The following is a 6,000-nucleotide window of genomic DNA, read 5'->3' as shown; positions in this document are numbered from 1 at the left end:
ATTTCACACAAAGCCTTCTTTACTGATGTGCGTTCTGTTTGGTTCTCTATGCAAGAGCAGTCTTCACTGTGCTCTTTATTTCTTGCATCTTGTACATCTCTTGCTCCTGCCTACATTTCCTTCAACCCTCAAGGGCTTCCACTGCCTCAACTTGAAATCCATTGTCCTTATTTTTCCCATTTCTTCCCCAAAGACCATCGAATTCTTGTTCCATCAGCCCATTATTTGTCTTTCCCTTCCATTTTTCCTGAAACTCCTCTAGCTGGGTAGTTTTCCTTTTCATAATGCAATGGACTCAGGGGCAGTTTGCATTGATATATCTGTTTGTGCCATAAAGGTAACACTCATTTTGGGGGCTGAGTAGCTGGGTTCTCATCACAAACTTGTGGGCGGGAAATGCTTCTGTTTCTACGCTGAAATCTCTTTAATAAATCCCTGCACAGCATGACAGTTTACGTCATGAAAAGAACATAAACATGGACCAATCTAGTTGTAGATTCAACTTGTCGCAGCTGTGTGATTCTAAGAAAAGGCATTCACCTCCCTAGGGCCCACTCTCCCCATCAATAAAATGGGGGAGCAGCACAGTGTAGGGTCTAAGAATGAGGCTTTGGAGATTGACACATCAATGCCCAATTACTGGTTCATCTTACAAGCTATGCAATCTTAGGTCACCCACTTCCTCATGTGGGCAAGCACTTCTTCATCTATGAAATAGGTAAATATCAGAATTGAAGGGAGGATTCAATAAGACCATGTGCATTAAATACTTAACCCATTGTCTTTGCCATCATAGGTACTCAGTCCTGGGATGTATTGTTACTGGAATATTTCTACCTTTCTCAGAAGTGACAGCCCCTCATGCATGTCTGATTTTGTTTTTACTGTTCCTTCCACCTGGAATGTTATTTCACTTCACCCTGAAAAGTGTCTTCCATGACTCTTTTTTTTTCTTGCATCTTTTGCAAAGCCTTCTCCAACCACCGCATTGCTCTAGATAGAACCAGTCATTCTCCACTGTCTACTCTCAGAGGAGTTTGTCCATGCCGTTTGTAGGTCTAATCACCTTATCTTGCAGCTGTCAGTTTACTTACAGGTATACCTTTTACACATTTTTCTAGACCGTGAATTTCTAGAAAGCTACACTATGTCTTTTTTTCTTGGTTTCTCGGCACCAGACACAATGCCTAACAAATAGTAGGTGCTCAATATATATTTATAAATAACTAGGAGGATGGATGTGGACAAATGGTATGCATTCACTCTAAGTTTGTGATGTATGAATGAATGAAGACAAAGACCCAATATCTAGAATCGGCCGTAAGGCAAGGGCGTATGTGCAGGACATCCAGGCTTCAACTCCAGTGTGTAAGACCAGGTCAGACTCAGACCAACAGGTTGAATGCCTTGTTACTGAGGCCCTGAGCTGACTGGGTCTTTTCACATTTCTATAGGTCAGACACAAGGCTTGCTCCCAAGTGTGCAGTAGGTTGGAACATGGGAATAGGGTTAAATGGTCTCAGCCTAGAAGATAAGAGCAATTCAGAAAAGGAAGACAAGCAAGTCAGCAGACTAATCTGGTTTATTTGGCTCTCTCAAGTAGTAATTCACAGACAATTTGGAGTTTTGACACCCTATCATCTTTCATTTCATTTCCTTATACTTGTACTTATTTTCTCATACTTACACTTATGAAAATAACCCAGGGGAAAAAACTAAACTATAATGGTATTTAGTGAATCGAAAGTGAACTAAAATTACAGTGCCACCCATCCCCCATTCTATGCTGACACTTCTATGAATAAGACCAACTTCTTCCTGACTGTGATGTATCGGACATTCACTGCATGGGTTGTTGTGTTGCTGGGAGCATGATTTAATCTATGGAACACAACAGTTCAGCTACTCATTTAATAAGCATTTACATAATACCAGGTATGATGTAGGCATCATGTGACCTATCAAGAATAATAATAATTAAAAAAGTGATGGCTTGGAAGACAGCCCTGAAAGAGAGGTCAAGAACTTAGAATTTAAGTGTGTGACTCCACCCCTTGTGAGCTCTGTAAGTCACAGGGACTCCTGAGTCTCAGTGTTTGCATCTCAGAAATAGGCATGATAAGAATTGCCTCCTCTCTAATTGCCTCTCATAGAGTTACTGAAAAGATCAAGTGAAGTAGTAGTATTTTAAAGAGCTTTGAAAAGTGAAAAATGTTAAGAAGTTACAAAGAATGGCATTAAGGTTTTTTGTTTTTTTTTTGTTTTTTTTTAATTGGTGTAAACCAAATGTGAGACTCAGAAATGGAAGATGATAATGTGAACTCTATGAGGATCCTCCCAGTTCTGACTCTGGAACAAATTACCTGTGTGATTGTAGTCAGCTCACCTCCCCCCATCTACCTCAATCTCCTTACCTTATAACATGAGGTGGCCAGACCAGATGAGATCTAAAGGCTCTCCTAGCTCTGACAGTGTTCTGTGATTCCATGAAAATGACTGAACTTGGTGGTAAAGTTATGTTTATAACCCTACCCACCTGGGCAGGAAAGATGGCAGGACAAGACTGCATTCTTTAGGCCTAGGAGCACCATGGGTAGATGGAAGACTCGGGAAGGCAGAGATGTCCTAAACTGAACATCAGAAGAGGCCAGTATGACCTCTGGGGCCCTAGGCATATCACAGGTTCCTTCCTTCACTTAAAAAAAAAAAAGTATATTGTATGACTGCATTGTTACAAAGATGAACATAATCGAAGATAAGTTATATATATATATATTTTTTTCTTTTAAGTAAAAAGTTTTAAGTAAAACTTTTAGTAGCCCCATAAAATTGTCATGGACTCTAAGCACTAGTTCTACTGTTGTCTAATGGATAAGTCAGCCCTGCTAGGCTCTCCTAAAAGTTGTGGCACATTTTACTCAAAGAACATGGAGCCTGACAGTCGACTGAGGCTTGCCTCCCTTGTAGAGCAGTGTCTCTCAACTTTGGCACTATTGGCATTTGTACCATGTAATTCTTTGCTGTGGGGGGCCGGCCCATTGGAGGATGTTTAAGAGCATCCCTGGCCTCTATCCACTAGATGCTAGTAGTATATTTGTCCTGGTTGTGACAACTAAAAATGTCCCCAGACATTGCCAAGTGTCCCCTTGGAGGCAAAATCTTCCCTGGTTGAGAAACACTGTTCTAGAATAGTCTTTCTAGATGATGTTCTACCTGCTGCTGAGAGCTCATTGTCTTCTCGGGCAATGTCTTTCTGTATCACTCTTGGTGAAAGATAAAGTTCTGACATGGACCTTTAAGGCTCTCTCTGATCTTGCCCCTAGAAATTCTCTAACTTTGCTTCCTACTGTTCTTCTCGTCACCCACATGGCTTCAACTTCAGCGTCCTCTGTGCCTTGTCTTGGACCTGCCAGACACACTGCCTTTGAGATGGTTCTTCCCTCTGCATGGAACATGCTCCCCCAGATGGTGCCCTTGGTTAACTCTCTTACCCTCTTCACTTCCTTATTTAAATATCACCTTCTCAATGACACTTATCTTAAAGTATTATTTTAAAAGCCACCCTTTAAAAAGTTACAGCCTTGTTCCCTGGTATTCCTATCCCCCGCTACTCTGCCTCTGTACTTCTCTGTCTCTGTCTCTCTATAAGTAAATATTTTTTTTTCCCATAACTTATACCTTCTAACATACTATGTAATTTATATTACTTAATTATTTACTATATTTATGATTTCCCTTCTCCCCCAGCTAAAATACAAACTCCATGAGGACAGGAATCTTTGTTCTGTCTGTGTTGTTCATCCCAAAGCTGCTACATATTATGTGTTTGATAAATATGCATTGGCTCGAATTGGAAAAAAAATATGAATAGAAGTAGCGCCCTCTGTCTTTGAACAGGCCCGGCAGGAAGTTCTTCTTTTGACCCCAAATCCTCATCTCTGCACCCCTCATGCTGCGTGACCATTCCTTCTACAGTGCACTTTTGTGTCTCTTCCTGAAGTGCTCCCATTCTCCCTGACCACGTTTCTAGATTCCGTTTGTGCCCCTCTGTCCCCCTTTGTCCCTGAGCTGCCTGGAGCAGCAGAGGGGAAACATGCACGCCTGGGTTTTGAAACAGCAGATTCTTCACTTGTTATAGTCATTCTATCCATGAAAAGGAATGACTCAAAAGAGACTGGGAAAAGCAAGACCTTGGCACCCCTGCCAGCACAGACAATGACCACGAGAACAGAGGAGCCCCTTCAATCTTCGCGTTGGGAATTATTTACCACTGGAGCTGCTGAATAGAAGGACCAAGCTGTGTGGTTATTATGTCCTCCTCTCAAAGCCGGCTGGGGAGAGGCGGCCAAGGGCTGCAACCAGGGCTGGCATACGGGGACACCAGGAGCCCACGTCTTTCCAGAGAGACAGCCCCCGCTGACCCAGTTTCAGCACAACATCGCCTGACACAGCACTGCAGTCCGCAACTTTAATAACCTGGTGACATACAAAGCAGCTTTGATGTAAAGTGGAGCTGACAGAGCAGCAGAGGGGAGGTTCCGCTTCTCGCGGAGCTGCGTGGGGAACCCGCTCAAGGTGACTGCAACCTTCGCAGCCCAGCCAGCAGTCCGAGCCTGCTCTTGCACACAAGGAAGGCAGGTTTCTTTAGCAGGATGGCAGACACAGGGGTAGCAGAGAGTGAGTGGAACCAACACAGAAGGACGGATTGATACAGCCTGTCTTTTCTGCTGTGATACACGCCCCTCACGTTCCTGCTCTTCATCATCCCTGCCGCCCTGCCTTCATCCTGGCCTCCATCACCTGGGCTACTGTAACAGCTGCATAATATTCTTAAAGCTTGTCCCCTCCATCAATCTTGTTCACAACTGATAGAACGATCTTCAAAAAGCATATCAGGGGCTTCCCTGGTGGCGCAGGGGTTGGGAGTCTGCCTGCCAATGCAGGGGACACAGGTTCGTGCCCCGGTCCGGGAAGATCCCACATGCCGCGGAGCGGCTGGGCCCGTGAGCCATGGCCGCTGAGCCTGCGCGTCTGGAGCCTGTGCTCCGCAACGGGAGAGGCCCGCGTACCGGAGGAAAAAAAAAAAAAAGCATATCAATGGTCATGTCACTTTCCACATCAAACCCCCCCATGGCTCCCCATTCTTGTAGGAAAATTAATGTCAAACATTAATGCCAAACACAGTGCTCTGTGCTCGGTCTGTGCGCTACATTTTTAGCATCTTCTGCTCAGTCCTGCATATTTCCCATCATTTTTTGCCACCACCACCTCCATCACCCTAAACTCCAGTTTTCTCTTTGTATCTTATTAACCATACACCATACTTCTCATTCCCTAACGTCCTGATATATAAGTGGTCATTCGTGTCCACTTGGATGCTTCCTGTGATGGAGGACTCATTACCTCACGTGACAGCCTTTTCTAATACTGAACAGCTGTAAAGCTTCATCTTTCCTTATGAAACACAAACTCTGTTTCATAACTTTCATTTGTTGCCTCCTGCCCCATGTCTGCTCTCTGGATCACACAGAATAGGTTCTGTCCCAGGACTCCCTTCTGAGAATGGAACTCAGTGAATCATATCTTTTCAGCTTCTTATCTGTGCTAAAGTTTCAGGGTCCTTTACCCACTTTACATAGGCTAAGGTTTCTGCCATCCCAACCCCCTCCATCTTGCCTTTCTGCAACTTCCTCATATATTCAAGATTCCCCTTAGAGTCAACAGGGGGAAATAGTACAGTGTGCATCTAAAGATAACAGTCACAATCAGCAACCATAATAATAACATTTGAAACTGTTCTTGGCATATGGAAATGGATGTTTTGACCTAGGTTGTGCAATTTTAATTATTTATTCTAATATTCATTCATTCACCATATATATTTCTATTGAGCAATGAGGGTACACAAAGTAAAATACAGTCCCTGTCCTCCAGTGCCTCACAGTCTGGAGAGCAGGGGTGGGATGAGGGTGGTAACCATGTAAGCAGAGATCACAACTG

The sequence above is a fragment of the Physeter macrocephalus genome, chromosome 9 (genome assembly GCF_002837175.3).
Source record: "Physeter macrocephalus isolate SW-GA chromosome 9, ASM283717v5, whole genome shotgun sequence".
NCBI lineage: Eukaryota > Metazoa > Chordata > Mammalia > Artiodactyla > Physeteridae > Physeter > Physeter macrocephalus.
Note: the sequence above shows the minus strand (reverse complement) of the source record.